This window comes from Rhipicephalus microplus, chromosome X, assembly GCF_043290135.1.
Source record: "Rhipicephalus microplus isolate Deutch F79 chromosome X, USDA_Rmic, whole genome shotgun sequence".
Taxonomy (NCBI): domain Eukaryota; kingdom Metazoa; phylum Arthropoda; class Arachnida; order Ixodida; family Ixodidae; genus Rhipicephalus; species Rhipicephalus microplus.
The window spans coordinates 105,199,324-105,215,916 of record NC_134710.1 but is presented as its reverse complement, the minus strand read 5'-3'; positions in this window follow the sequence as shown (position 1 = coordinate 105,215,916).

The following is a 16,593-nucleotide window of genomic DNA, read 5'->3' as shown; positions in this document are numbered from 1 at the left end:
CACCTTGAATGCTGTAGTAACTTTTGTGTTTCAGCGTGCCATTACAAAATATTTTTGAGCATGTAGTTGAAACTGTATATAGGAGCTTGCCTCAGTTTAGAAAATTGTTTTTTTATTGTGTCGGTTAAAAGTAATCGCAATCTTTCTTTGTGAAAGGTATCGAATACATTTGTTTAAAATGAAATGCTATGGAACTCTTAGGCTGCTTTCAAAATGTTCACATAACCATTCTAAAGCAGCGATTAAAAATCATTGATTTTCTAAATAAAATCTTCAAATATTTTTTTGATTCTTAGTCGTATTCAATTAGGTGTCATCGCTATTCGATTTGTATTCTATTCGGTTTCGAAATGGACTGCTCGTACACCCCTAAAAATAAGGTGTCTTTTGGATTTATTTCCGAGAGTGCACCTTTTGTTTTATAAAAGATGAAGCAGAGTGCACGCATTCTTTCTGAGTCTGTGCGAATTCGGCTCTGGTACAGAACACCCGTAAGCACGCTGCTATGGCGCAGCATCGACTAACAAACGAGAAATATTGCTGGGAACGTTCCGAGGCCACTGATTTTTTTATCGGCGCAGCGTAGAAATGTCTGAGAAAGACAAAGCGTAGCCCGAAGAAGGTAAACACCGCGTGCGGCTCTTTTTGTGACCAAGTAAGAACAATATATCTTACCACATGTGCCTAAGTAACAGCAATATCATTCACAACAAGCACAAAATGTCGTATTTATCTTATTTTAGCTGTTGTATGGGCAGCAGGTGCTGAAGGCTGGAGCGTGGATTGGAATGCGGTGCAATGTTAAGCAAAGGTTTCGACCATTTCGACGATGAAAGCCATCATTTGACCACAATTCTGCCTCCTTAGTGCAACGCGGACGAATGGTTCTCAGCCGCTGCGCGCGTTTCACGCGAGCGAGTCGACGTGCTCGTTTTTTCCCAATACCAGCACCTGTATTGCTGCCGAACTGACAGAAGAAAGCGAGCCTGCAGAAATCGCTTCAGAAACAAATCTGATTTGCCGCAAGCAAAAACGGCTTTGAGATGCGATGCATTAATAATGCGCCTCGACGATCGCCGTGTAGCATGAAATGTGCAAGACCAACGAGATTTTGCGCACTGGAAAATGTGTTTGAAAGCAGATATAAAGAGACAGAACTCTCATCTGCTTCGCGTGGGCAGACTGGCGCGGTAGCACAATGCTGTAAGAAAGAATGTAATACCCGTCGGCACATGTTTCACAACGTACGCACAGACAAGGTATTCTGTAACGAAAGCGCATTTCTTGTGAATTACTCGACTGCTGGATTTGTTCGTGTTGTTCGCCTCGAATACTCGCTCCAAATTAAAAGGAACGCAGAGAAAAGGAACACGTATTCGCAAGTTGAAGATCGGAAAGTTATAAGCAGACACAGAAAAACTTATATGACCGCGATTGCGTTGCTATCGCAATTACACTCGTTTTCTTCTGTCAGCTTAAACTCGATACGCTAATCTTCTCGTTACAGACATATGTCATGTCGTTGCGCCAACACGCGCGTATTTTGGGTGACACGAAGGGAGCGTAAAGTAATTACGGAGTGCTTCACTTTCGCGCGACTCTGCTCCGCCTTTGTTTCCGTCAGGATTCCTTCTTTCTGTATCAACGCTAGGCCGCTGAGATCCGAGGTATAGTACACGGGCTGTTCGTTTTTCTAACATCCCGTGTGGAGCAACCCAATTATTCAGGCGGCTCGCCGAAGACGTGGAGAGTTTGGATCGGTCGCAGGTTTGAGGACACTTCTCGTTTGGTCAAGTCGAGGAATGTAGATTTGGAAGCACTGGCACTGCCACAACACTGATGTCTCATTATCACATATGTCTTAATGTAGTAAAAGGAAGCGTCGACATCCATACCCTGCAACGACTTCAAGGAGCACGAGGAGGACGAGAAAAGAAAAAGGGTAACCTATACCAGTCGCCCATCTTGCACTGCCGAAGGGGGAAGGAGAAGAAAAATTGTACAGAAGAGAAAGGTCGCTGTTGTTGCCGCCAATGCAGTAACTGTTCCGTGCGTGATGTGACAAACTTTCAATGAGTACGCTATAGCTACAAGTTATTGAAGCAGTGCTTTCGCCAATTTTCGCAACTGCAGCATGCAGTCCCATGTCCTTACATCTTGTCAACCGTGAAGGCGTTTCCGTTTAGAGGATTTGGAGTTGTACATAGGTGAAGGCTTCCATTTGCAAAAGCCAGGCAGTAGCTCAGAAAAAGTGCCTCCGCGACAGCGTAGTCGTTGCGCTCAGCGCTGTCAGCTGTAAGTGGAGTGGCGAAAATCACATGCTTGCTTGTGACTTGCGTGTGCGACCAGTGCGAAGCCTAATCGAGTGGCTCGCTGCACTCGCCGTGTGAGTACTTCACCTTCGGTGAGATGTGTTCTTCTGTACTGTTGCACCACATGCATCTGTTTCACCAAGCATTTGCATATTACGCAATGATATTGATGAAAGACCTCAAGCAGAGCATAAAATTTGTACAGGTCGGATGACTGCAACTTATTCGGGTTTTACTGTATTTAAACCTGCTGTGAAATTCCTATAGCAAAGAGTAAGAGAGGAAAAAAATGTAGAAGGCAGGGACGTTAAGCAGAGATCTGGCAGTCTATCCTACATGGAGACAAGAGGACAACAGAGGAAGCGAAGATGAAAGAAGGAGGAGGACGTGGTGAATACGTGCACTCACGCTGACAGCCCTACTAAGTCATGTTCGTGTGACATATGATTGGATGGATGGTTGGGAGAAGTAGAGAAAGAAGTCAGGGTAGAATAAACACGGGTTATGAGCTAGGCCACGTCTCTCAGTCATCACAGCGTCACACGAGTCGGCAGGATGAAGACCTGGCAGCCACTTCATCAACCGGCCACCATCTTCGAACGTCTCAGCAAGACGCAGTGACCGAACGTGGACCACCGAAGTGTACCGTTACTGGACAATGTTGCAACCATCATGACGGAACCATCGACTGACCTTCCCATCCCCAGTACACCGGAGCAGCGGTAGCGTGGAGCTCGAACAGGTCGAACCAGTCCTGCACGGGTCCATCAATTGATGCTTCGTGTCGCACACATGGCCCACACGGCTTCGGACGCGTGACGGCATTTACGCATGACGAGTTAGTAAATCCGCATGAAACCAAACCAGACAACGAATGTTCACAGAAACATTATTCGTTCAATGTATTCAGCTCAGCAGTTCCATCTCCTGTCATCAACTTTACTGATATGCCTGATGAAGCACCTCATAAGGTCGTAGCATTTACGCATGACGATTTAGTGAATCCGCACGAAACCAAACCACACAACGAATGTTCAAAGAAATCTCATTTGTTCAAAGTATTCAGCTCAGCAGTTCCACAAACACAGAAGCATTCACAATTAGCATCTTGTGAAGAAAAGTGTTCTGCAGAAGCATCGAGTGTTCATCAATCACAAGATCGAAGCGACGTGAATCCAGTATACAACCTCACTGCCTATAATGAAAACAAAACCGCAGGTGCGACTTCTGATGACATAAGTACGCTTCAGGCAACCACCAACAATGAACGATTTATAAATACAGACGATTCAAGTGCACGAAACCCGCCACATTATCTTGCGCCGGAAATAGTTGCATTGGTTGGCGTCGTAGAAGCTTGCGGAGGACTCGCTGAGAATCCTGGCGCAGCACAATCAACGTCACACCACAAGCAAGTTGACAAGACCAAGAAACTACGTCAACGTATACTTCAACATTGTCAACAACGAAACAAAACTTCATCGAGTGCACTCTTAAGGCTTAAAGAACATTGCAAAAAGGCCCATCGTGGTGGATACATTCTCCACCAAAGATCAAGAATGTGCCTTCCATCAAAACATCTGCAATATCGCCATAGAAAAATCTCCAAAAGCCACAAAAGCACCCCTTGTACTCGGCAGAAACACAGGCAGCGCCCAATCAACCTTGATCACCACGCACGCAAGCTGCCTGCACGGCCTGTGCCACGACGAAGAATTCGATGCCTACGATATCCGAACTGTCGATTCTGCAAAGTGTTCGAACCTCGTTTGTTCTTCACCAGAATTCCGGCTGCGATTTCCGCTATCTTCACGTCCAAAGCATTCTTGTGTTATCCAGGGCGCAACCATCAGCCTCACCCGCCATATCTCTTATTGATATCACCGGACTGCCACACTCTCCCCTCAAGTCTTTGCGACAAAGAAGACAACACGTGCATTTTAAAACTTGTGAAACTACCTCTTTATTTTGACATTGGTGACTTCCAAGCCACTCCTTGTTTACTTTTTCTTGTTTGTAAGTTGTAATTCATGCCTTCTTTCGGGGGGAGGGGGAATCATGTGACATATGATTGGATGGATGGTTGGGAGAAGTAGAGAAGGAAGAAGTCAGAGTAGAATAAACATGGGTTATGAGCCAGGCCACGTCTCTCAGTCATCATAGCGTCACATTGACACATGTCAGCCACTCTTAAGCACCTATGCAAATAGTGTTCGAGTATATAGCCCCTGTAAGGACAGTTGTCCATCACCCAGTCGTCGCACTCCGCTAGCTAGTGATCGTATTTAGCAGAGTGGTGAATTTGGCTTCATATATGAATAAGTAGTTCCGATAGCACTCATATGCCGAAAATGAAAGGTAGAGAAGAAACCAGAAAACAACCTTTTTCGTGTATGCTATTCCTCTTCATTATTTGAGCTCTAAAAGTGGTCATTGTTTATGTCGCTCAATTAGACTGTATTGTAAGAATTGATTGCTCTATTCCTTCGCCACGGCAATCATCGTGGACGCCACTGTGTATCGTTTCAATTAAATTAGAAGCACAAATAGAATATGCGAGGACGGTGCAAGTTGTGAAAGTAGCGGTAAAAGAGGAGGCATTTGTGCAGTATATTTACACATACTATATACAACTGCCTGATTCGCTGGAAATACGCGCATATCGAAGCTGCCCCACCCAATAGCGATTGCTCAAAGAATGAACATGTTCGCCTGCTGAGTGGCTGTTAGCTCACAGAAAAGACGTTTAGAGTTTACTACTGATTGTCCCAATATCCAGGGTTTTACGCGTGAAAACCACGATGTAATTATGATGCACTCCGTAGTGGAGGCCTCCAGGAAATTGTGACCATTTGGTGTTTCTTAACGTGCAGTGGCATCGCGGAGTACACGGGCTTCTAATATTTCGCTTTCATTGAAATGCGACTGCCTCAGCTGGGATAGAATTCGCAACATTCTCCGCACAGTCAACCGCCGTAACCCTTGCATTACCTCGGCGAATGAGTGTCTGCATTGCAAAAATGGAACTGTACCAGCGAGTGGTCGCGTATCACAGAAAATGATCTACACTCATTTTATTTATTTATTTATTTATTTATTTATTAGTTTTGAGCAGTGGGAAAGCTTGGAAATAAAATAAAAATGTATAGATGCGACGCCGTCACATGCAAGCAGCCTGCATGACTGGTGTTGCAGCCCCAGCGATATCGTGCGTCAGCGCCAATGGAAAGATGGCAATACCAGTATGCTTACCATTGTTACGACCGGCCCTAGGGAACCAAGCAAGATGAGTTTGGGGGAGAACCGGTTCTTGACCGACGGTGTCGTCCACCCCCACCTCCCCATTCAGGCTCCTCCTCTCGCCGGGAGAACTCCGGAATCTGCGGTGCGTTCGTGACCATGTTTGGCAACATTTTAGGGCGCCGGGACCATATATGGACATCGTGTTAGGTTGTGCCACTCCATGTGTTGGGAGAGGTGTTTCCCCCTCTCTCGTGGCCGAGGTGCCGGGGACACCGTATTGGCTGACGAGGCGGACAAGGCGCCCAGTGTCAACAACGTGGCGCTATAAAACGCCGAAGACGTTTTGTATCTCTCTCACTCTTCTCTCTTTGGATCAGTTGATCACTTCTCCACATGTAAATAAATCTCTGTTGTTCGTTCGGGCGCTTCTTCTCGCTGAATTGTCGGACGATGGATCCTGCGACGGGGCCAGCTACCGAAAACGAGACCAGCAGGACCCGGAGTCCCAACAACTGGTGGCAGCGGTGGGATTCCGTATAAGAGCTTTTTGAAGCTTTATTTGTAGACTAAGTTAACGGAAAACTTGAGGCAAGGCAGGAACCTAGAGCTGTCGTTGCCGTCAAGGTTAATTAGTTGCAGGACAGGAATCTTTGTGGAACAGAGACAGCGGTACTGGAGGCAGCCATGAATCTGAAATCCCTGCGAAAGTCCATGTTGTTGCTACTTGCAAGGGAGTTGAATCTGGAGGTGTCGGACTCTCAAAGAAAGCCAGAGCTGATAGAGGCGATTCTCGCATTGGGGGCGGAGGATGACGAGCTGTCAGAATGTGTCGAGGAGATTCAGGAGAGGCAAGTGGCAGAGGCCGAAAGAAAGGCGGCCGAGGCCGCAGAAGCCGAGGCAGATAAGATGCGAAAGCACGAATTTGAAATGAAGCGCCTCGAGCTAGAGATTAGCCATAATAGTAGAGCAGGAGGCAGCGAGGCATCTGGTACAGCAGAGCGGGTCAGGTTCAAAATGACGGACCTAATGAGATCGTACAAGCTAGGGGAGGACATTGGGCTGTTCCTCGTCAACTTTGAGAGAAATTGTGAAAGGCAAGGTTTCAGCCAGGATACATGGCCTCAACGCTTGTTGTCCCTACTTCCGGGGGAGGCCTCAGAAGTAATCGCGCGCCTCACGAAAGAGGAGACTGACGAGTACAGTGAGGTAAAATCGAGCCTTCTCAAGAAATACAGGTTGTCAGCGGAAGGTTTCAGACAAAAATTTCGCAACGCCGTAAAAGAGAACAATGATTCATACCCGGAGTTTGCTTACAAGTTAATGGCCAACATGGGGGAGAGGCTCAAAGAGGCAAAGGCGTATGGGAATCACGACAAGGCGCTCGAATGTATCGGTCTGGAACAATTCTATCAAAGGTTACCAGAAAAGGTGAAGTTCTGGGTGCAGGATAGACCGGACGTGAACACCGTAACGAAAGCCGCAGAGCTCGCTGAAGAATTCGTTACGCGCCGCGCCCTCGGGGCAAACAGCGAGCCTAAAAGGGAAAAATTCCTACTACCGAATAAGGCGCCGTTTAGAAAACAACCGACAAGTCTGGCACAGAAGGGTGAGGAAAACAAGGCATCTAACCATGAGGCGTCGGCAGAGGCAAGCAAAAGGAAATTTGAGGCAAAAAAAAAACCGGCGGCTTGTTTCAATTGCCACGAAACAGGGCACTTCGCGAAACATTGCCCGAAAGAAAAGGTGACCTTTTTATCTATAAATGAAGCCGACGAGAACATGAAGTTGTTAGAGCCCTATATGTACGACCTTACCGTGAACGGCAAGCAGTGTCGGGTTCTTAGAGACTCCGCAGCCACTATGGACGTAGTTCATCCGTCCTTTGTTCAGTCCGGACAGTATTCAGGAGACTGTGCCTGGATTAGACAAGCCGTAGAAGCAAACAGTCAGTGCCTTCCCGTAGCTAAAGTTGTCCTTAAAGGCGCATTTGGTACGTTGGAAACGGAAGCCGCGGTATCGCCATATCTACCCCCTCAGTATCCTTACTTATTTTCAAATAGGTCAGATCAAATGCTGAAGGAGAAAGGTCTAACATTGGGAGAAGGCATAGTGCAGGCACTGACTAGATCGAAGGCACGTGCGCTGGCTGCGAGAGCAACATTCACTGAGGCAAACAAGCCTCAAATCGACAACGGGCCTGGTTGCGAGTTGGACACCATGGTAACAAATCGACTTGTGAGAGAACAGGCTGCAGAAGCCGTAGTCGCGGAGGCAACCATTCCTAAAGGCGACGATGAACCTCCTCCCGAATTGGAAGGGGTCAATTACGCCTCGTTGACCGAGCAAATAGAAAATGCCTTTGCTCCCAAGCCGATTCCTGGTAGTACAGAGGATAGCACAGAGGGTGACACATTCCAGGTACTAGGAAATACAAAAGAGTTGTGTGTCATGCCAACTTCGGATAATTTCAGTCGGCTGCTGCAGGTGAGCCCCGCTCACCTGCAACCGAACAAAAGGGGGACCCGACGCTTAAGCAATTCCAGGACAGCTCGAAAGAGGGAATCGCTAAACGAAATGTGAGATTCCAAGAGAGGAGCGGCATACTCTATCGAAAATATCTAGATAGGCGAGGAGTAGAGTTTGACCAGGTAGTCGTACCTCAGGCGTATCGTCAGGATTTGCTTAGTTTGGTGCATTGAGGATCATGGTCAGGCCACTTAGGCGTAAAGAAGACGAAAAATCGTCTTTTACAGGAATACTACTGGCCTGGATGCTTTAAAGATGTAGAGAGGTTTGTAAAATCTTGCGATGTGTGTCAGCGAGTGGGTAAGCCGGGAGATAAGGCGAAATTTCCAATGAAGCTGGTACCCGTAATCACGGAGCCCTTTCATCGGTTGGTAATTGACGCAGTAGGTCCTTTGCCCAAGACAACTTCAGGCTACCGTCACATCCTGACCTTAATCTGTCCAGCTACTAAATTTCCAGAGGCGGTCCCGCAAAAAGAGCTAAGTTCCGTCGAAGTAGTGAACGCACTTCTTCTGTCCGTGTTTGCCCGGGTAGGCTTTCCTGCCGAGATACAATCAGACCAGGGCACCATTTTCACGAGTGCCTTAACGACAACCTTTCTAGAGCGGTGTGGCGTGAAATTATTGCGTAGTTCAGTCTGCCATCCGCAGTCGAACTCCATCGAAAAGCTTCACTCCGTGATGAAGCGAGTGTTAAGAGCCTTATGTTTTGAACGAAAAACTGACTGGGAAATGTGCTTACCTGCAACGATGTTTGCACTAAGAACTGCACCACATGAGACAACAGGGTTTACGCCAGCGGAACTTGTTTACGGCCGCAGACTGCGGTCTCCTCTTCGTATGCTGAGAGAGTCGTGGGAAGGTCAGGGTGATGATCCTGTAGTAGTGGAATATGTCCTCACCTTATTGGATCGTCTAACAAAAGCCCAAGAACTGACGGAGAGTGCGATGACCAAAGCACAGCAGAAGGCTAAGCTTTACTACGATCGGACAGCTAAAGCAGGACACTTTGCTGTAGGAGACAGGGTCATGTTGTTGAGGCCCTCCCAAAAGAATAAGCTTGAAGTGCAATGGGTCGGCCCGGCCGAAATTACTCGAAAATTGTCTGACACCAACTATGTGGTAAAATTACCAGGAAGTCGTAAGGCACACCAGGTGTATCATAGCAACTTACTCAAACCCTACAAAGAGAGGGAAGCCATCGTGAACATGACTTTAAATGTTCCGGAAGAGGTTCCGGCAGAAATCCCTGAATTAGCTCCCGAATCGGACGAAGTCCCGATCGAGAAAAAAGTTGAGGATTTAGTATCAAAGTCACAACTGACAACGAAGCAGAAGCAGGAATTGCGTGGTCTTTTGACCGAGTTTCAGGACACATTTGTAAGCGAGCCATGCCGGACATCCGTCCTCACTCATGACATAGAGCTTACCTCGTCGGAACCGGTAAGATCTAAGACGTATCGGGTGTCACCTCGCCGGCTTGAGCTAATAAAAGCAGAGGTGAACAGGATGCTGGAATTGGGCGTGATTGAGCCGTGTGAAAGTGATTACACTTCCCTGTTAATTCTTGTGGAGGTACCCGGCAAAGATCCGCGTCCTTGCGTAGACTATCGTAAGTTAAACCTCATCACCAAGGATCAGACATACCCAATTTCCCACATTGAGGAACGCGTCGAGAGGGTAAGCAGCGCGCAATTTATCTCAACGCTAGACCTAGTGAGAGGTTACTGGCAGGTGCCGCTCACCGAGAGGGCGAGCCGGTATGCTGCATTTATTTCACCATTGGGGACATTCCGCCCTAAAGTGTTGAGTTTCGGCCTAAAGAACGCGCCTTACTGTTTTTCAAACTTAATGGATAAGGTTTTGCGGGGTCAAGAGGACTTCGCATTGCCTTACTTGGACGACGTCGCCGTGTTTTCTTCGTCCTGGCCAGAACACTTGGCGCATTTGAGAGCAGTACTGACACGCCTACGCGAAACAGGTTTAACGGTAAAGGCGCCCAAGTGTCAGCTAGCACAAGCAGAGGTACTCTATCTCGGGCATGTTATCGGTCGAGGGCATCGCCGTCCCTCTGAAATGAAAGTGGCAGCTATCCGAGACTTTCCCCAGCCCCGAACGAAAACCGATATTCGGGCTTTTTTTGGAATAGCTCGTTACTATCGTAAGTACATCCCTAGATATTCCGACATTGCCAGCACTCTTACTGACGCGTTGCGCAAGACCGAGCCCCAAATGGTCGACTGGGATGAGGAGAAAGAAAAGGCTTTCCGCGTTTTGAAAGCGGCCTTGGCGAGCCAACCTTTGCTTAGTTCACCGGACTACTCGAGGCCTTTCATAGTCCAATGCGACGCTAGTGATAGAGGCATGGGGGCAGTTCTTAGTCAAAGGGATGGGGGGGATCAAGAGCATCATGTCCTCTATGTTAGCCGGAAACTCACCCTTCGCGAGCAGGTTTACAGCGCTAGCGAAAAGGAATGTGCGTGCTTGGTTTGGGCAGTCCAGAAACTGGCTTGTTATATTGCCGGAAGCAAGTTCATTGTGGAAGTGGACCACTGTCCTCTCACCTGGCTACACACCATGTCCTCTAAGAACGGCCGCTTGCTGCGTTGGAGCCTCGTTTTGCAACAATATACGTTTGAAATACGCTACAAAAAGGGTGTACTCCATGGCAACGCTGATGGCTTAAGTCGATGCCCCTGACGCGAGAGGATGTCTCGAGAACTCTTGCATTTTTTTTCCTGACCTAGACAAGAGCTAGTGATTGTTTTTTTACTCTTTTAGGTGTACTTGTTTGAAAACGTTGAAGACACGGCTATCCAGGGTTTCGGGTTCGGTGTGCTTCCAGTGTTGTTGTTTTGTGTCACCTTAAAGTGTGAGTAACATTTTGAATAAATTGTGTATTTCCTTTAATATCAGTTAAAGGGGAAAATTGCCTGGTGGAGTTTGGCGGAAGTGTCCGGCGCTCACCGGCTGAGTAGTTGTGTTTTCATGTGCGTATGTGATGTCTGTTGAGCCCACAATGAAGCAGGTGTTGCCCTCTACTTCATCAAATATGGTCGTCACCAAACCGACTGCCGGCGCTGATCTCTCCGGACAGTGGCTGCAAACCTCAGCCCATCGAGATCTTCACCCCCCCGCACGAGAGACTGTTACGACCGGCCCTAGGGAACCAAGCAAGATGAGTTTGGGGGAGAACCGGTTCTTGACCGACGGTGTCGTCCACCCCCACCTCCCCATTCAGGCTCCTCCTCTCGCCGGGAGAACTCCGGAATCTGCGGTGCGTTCGTGACCATGTTTGGCAACATTTTAGGGCGCCGGGACCATATATGGACATCGTGTTAGGTTGTGCCACTCCATGTGTTGGGAGAGGTGTTTCCCCCTCCCTCGTGGCCGAGGTGCCGGGGACACCGTATTGGCTGACGAGGCGGACAAGGCGCCCAGTGTCAACAACGTGGCGCTATAAAACGCCGAAGACGTTTTGTATCTCTCTCACTCTTCTCTCTTTGGATCAGTTGATCACTTCTCCACATGTAAATAAATCTCTGTTGTTCGTTCGGGCGCTTCTTCTCGCTGAATTGTCGGACGATGGATCCTGCAACGGGGCCAGCTACCGAAAACGAGACCGGCAGAACCCGGAGTCCCAACACCATATAGCCTGTAAAAACGAGGCAACAGTTCACAAGATATGCGCCCCGCAAATTTAAGCTCAGTTTATTGCTGGATATTGTGTCGCTGAAAAAAAAAAGAAACACATTTAGTGCATATGACCTACTTTAGTCCCTGTTTACCGCTTAACCGTTCTCGAGAGTGTTTGGAATGTTTCAGCTGAAGCCCAGAATAGTTCTTTCCAGCCTAGGTTGGCGATAGTTTGGTTAAAAATTTAGGTGACATATGGAGTTTAACGTCTCTAAGTCAACACATAGTTATGAGAGAAGCCGTAGTGGAGGGCTCAGGAAATTTCGACCACCTAGGGTTCTTTACGTGCACCCATATCTGAGGACACTGGCCTACAGCATTTTCGCCTCCATCAAAAGTGCAGCCGCAGCCGCAGCCGCCGCCGCCGCCGCCGCCGCCGGGATTCGATCCCGCAACCTGCGGGTCAGCAGCCGAGCACCGTAACCGTTGTACCACTAAGGCGCACTTTGGCGTTCCTGTGAATAATAATAATTGTTACTGTTCAGCTTCCCAAAAACATGATAGCATGCTTGTGCTAAAATACAGATACAGGATCTTGGCAGGATGTAATTAAAAAAAAAGACAAAAAACTTTGGTGCACATACTTTTATTAAACGAAGATAAATTTTGTATTTGGAAACTGTGCCTTAGTATAACCGTCTACAGTGTTCATTTATAATATTTGATTTCACAAAGTACTAGAAATTAATTGTCTTGATTTTCTTTAGTTTAAGCGTTGATAGTTTTTAATAATAATTAATAACAACACACGTCAACTTCATTGTCCTAGTTTTTTGCAATGTACCCATGAACAGCTATTAATAATAATTAATTTCAAAATTCGCTTGTCGTAATTTTCTACTCTCCAGGCAGGTCGCGGGATCGAATCCCGGCTGCGGTGGCTGGATATTCGATGCAGGTGAAAAGGCTGTAGGCCCGTGTGCTCAGATTTGGACGCACGTTAAAGAACCCCAGGTAGACGAAACTTCCGGAGTCTTTCACTACGGCGTCTCTAATAGTCATAAGGTGGTTTTGGAACGTCAAACCCCACACATTAATCAATTTTCTACTCTCCAAGACTGCGTCGGGTCAGAATTGCTTGAAGTATTCAGTGGCATTCATAACCATTGCTTTTAGCTATTTTATTTTTCGGCTCGTAAACTCACACGAAAGCTTTACGCATTGATTGATTGATTGATTGATTGATTTGTGGGGTTTAACGTCCCAAAACCACCATATGATAATGAGAGACGCCGTAGAGGAGGGCTCCGGAAATTTTGACCACCTTGGGTTCTTTAACGTGCGCCCAAATCTGGAAAGCCTTACGCAGGTTGCACGGTGAAGTAAAGTCTCTACATGTCTACCTATCTTTTCAAAAACTTGAGTGACTGTCTGCCCCTATTTTCACGAAAACTTCGTTTCATGAAACCTTCCTCGTTCGTATTTCTTTCTTTCCTCTTAGATTTTTTTTTTCATTTGCAATATTCATCTAACGAGCTATCTATGAGCGTATGGGAAGTAGTAGCAGGCGCCTTTCAGACATGCTAATGTCTTCATCTTTTCTCGCTCCTTTGAGGCGTACATATGTGCCCGCCCTATTGTCTGCTGTGATGCGAGCGGCAAACATACGTGTCCCTGTCGGTTCCCTGCTTCCGACAGGCGCTTTCATGCTCTCAGTGTTTCCCACAAGCTCCTTTACTTTCTTCGCGTGTTTGTGCTGTTTCAGAACAACAACAACAACAACAACAACAACAACAACAACAACAACAACAACAACAACAACAACAACAACAAAAAGGTTGATTTACGGCTGCCTCTGGGCTCTGACGCGTTATCAGACACGGTTTTTATTTTATTGTGCGCCCTCATTCTAACAACAACAAAGACGCACGCAGAGGTTGTGTGCAAGAGTGAAGTCATAAGTTCTCTCCTGTGCTTTTGCGATCGTGATTTCTTGTTTTTTCTTAAAAAAAAATAAGGCGTAAAAGTAAAAGTAAAAGTAAAATTTTTGTTTGCTTTACTGAAGTAAAACAAACAAAAAATTATGAGGCAGTGGTTGAAACAAAATCGCTGCAGTGCTCCGAGTTTAAATTTAAAGGCACCGCGGGAAATGAGGTTACTGGAACTTTTTGCAGATCCCATTGTTTAAGATGGGACGCCAAGTTCACAAACAGAAAAACAAAATACGCTGAATTTCCTTCGCGAGTTGTTTTGGTGGCACGTAAGCATTGTGTTTTATTGTATAGTCGGTCACAACCTAAAAATAAATGTAAGCTCCACACGTAGCTGTCGCTATTCTACTTAACTAGAATTGGCATCCATTAGCATTTTCCCAGTTTTTTTTTTTTTTTGACGTGAAGCAGCTTTCACGTACTTCAGGTATAGGTGAACTACCCCGTGCAGACACATGTTGCTGCCGCTGTTTTACGGTCAAAAAGTTAACCTTTGGGAAAGTTTCAGCAAAGACTCCAACATCGTTCCTCAATGAAACGTAAACTTTTTAGTAGAGACGACCAATCTTTACTAACATGCGCAGTATTTACATTAGCGGTAAATGTTCTTAAAGATGGCGCTGGCTTAGATGGCATCGCAGGCAAAGCAAATCATATACTTTCAAGAATTTCATTATGGTCCAGAATAAACCAGCTTAAAATTATTCCAAATGAAACCAAACCCACTGTTCTTTGTGCCAAAAATAAAGTGTTCCTTTACTTATCAACCTTTAGTTCTTGAATCAGTGCCGATAGATATTTTTGATACGTACAAAATACTTGAAGTTTATTTTTATTGTAACCTAGGCTGGGATACACATGTAAACTTTGTTTGTACGAAGCTTCCTTCATTAACAGCAGTGATGTCTCGTCACCGTAGCATTTTGTCGCTCAAGGTTGAACTTCCGATATATTATGCACTATTTAATTCACATCTAATGTACTGCAGCCTTGTGTGGGCCACGACAAGCAAAGAAAACATGAATAAAGTCATTGCAAAAAAAAAGATAGTCTGCCATATTGGAAATATTGAACTGTTCGGAACGACGTGTGTAGGTTTCCAAGAATTTAATGTAATACGAGCTGACGACCTTTACACATTTCGCCTACTGCACAAAATCTATTTCTGGAACAGGGAGCTCTCCAACTTCACTGTCATGCCTAGAGCATCGTGCCATTATAATTTCCACAAGAAATACAGGAATTTGGTTCGTACCACGTTTCCGCACTACATATAGATACCAAGCTTTGGCCTACAACGATCCCACAACACTTGATATGCATGGAAGCACAACCACCTGCTGCAAGAAACAATTTCATTCACATTTCTGCTCTCAGGCTTCACAGGAACCTGCGCAACGAACTATTCTCGCAATATATGTATTATTTTTTATAGTTTAGTCTGGTGTAAATAAATTGTAGGATGTTACATCTTGTTATATTGCATTGTATTAGCGATGTGAATGTATGTGTGTTGACGTAAATGTATGTGTGCTCGTTAAGCTTGTAAGTATCGATGATTATGATGGTTTATGCACAGTGTATATTGATTTTTAGAAAAACATTTTTCATACATTTAAAATAGGTGTTTTAAAATAAAAATTTATCAAATAATTTGTGAATTAGTATGTATTGTTCATGTTTTATATTGTACGTGCATGTTATGTACCTGTAATCATTTACGCACTACTGCCATGTTTATGTTCAGGTCACCAGGGCCTTTGTCAAGCCGTTCTCACGGCTTTTATCCTGAGCGACTTTCCAGTTTTGTCTGGTAAATAAAAAAAATTGAATATGAATTTGTCGCTGGACCAGCACGAATTTTTCGGCAACTAAGAAGTTTTTCTTTCTGAGAAACACGTACGAACTTTCTTGTGGCTGCGTGCTACAAATGGGTAGCACAAAGCCACAGCTTCTTTACCTTTCTCAACCGCCAGGGAGTCTATCATCTTCTCTCTAGCACATTTCAGCGTTTCAACATCTTTCTAACAGTCGGGTGCATGCCATGGGAGAACATATTGAGCAGTGTTGCGTGGCAAACACTTCCCGCGACCACTAAAACGCGTTTTTGGTATCCGAGTTTTGCGAAACGTGATTTTTTTTTAATGTGTGCAGTCTGCTCTGTCTGCTTTAAATTTTGCCCTGCTGAGAACTTTTATTCAACTTCCACAATTTTCCATAAATTCCTCACAGAGTGTGTTATTCTGAAACGTTAGTTTTGCACCGCGGGTACAATGCATTCACGTAGGTGACATATGTTCATGCTTCGCAAGCAAGGATACGCAGCGTGGTGTTAAGACACTCGCCTTCTGAGAGTGAGGGCCTGGTAATCAAACCTATGCACCTGACTTAAAGACTTACCTTTACCATTAATAAAGGCGAAAATCTTAGATACCTTCTCGAACACGAAAATTCTCGGTGTTGGCGGGGTTAACACTAGTGAAACAAAAAAAATCGTAACGTAATGACGTCACTATATGACGTCATCAAGTGACACCATCGCTTGGTCAAAGGTGGTCAATGGTTGGTCTATCGTAATGCATGAGGTCTATGGTAACGTTGTTGTCAGGTCTGGCTCCGGGATTGGTGATGATGGCAAAGTAGCGCGCGAACAGCGAATCGGCACGGTGCAAGTTACAATCCCGCGCAGTGACGCAGGCCAACCACTGGCACTAATAACATACTAAAAAGCGATACGCCTGCAAAGCCAGGCTGAACCTTCTCTTTCGTTCAAATTGTATTGTGGTGGTATTACGTCATGCGTCACGTCTGGCCGCGTGACCCCGAGCTGTTAAGGTGTGCATAGACGATTTTGCCGATCGCATTGTCTACAGCCGGGGCCCCAAA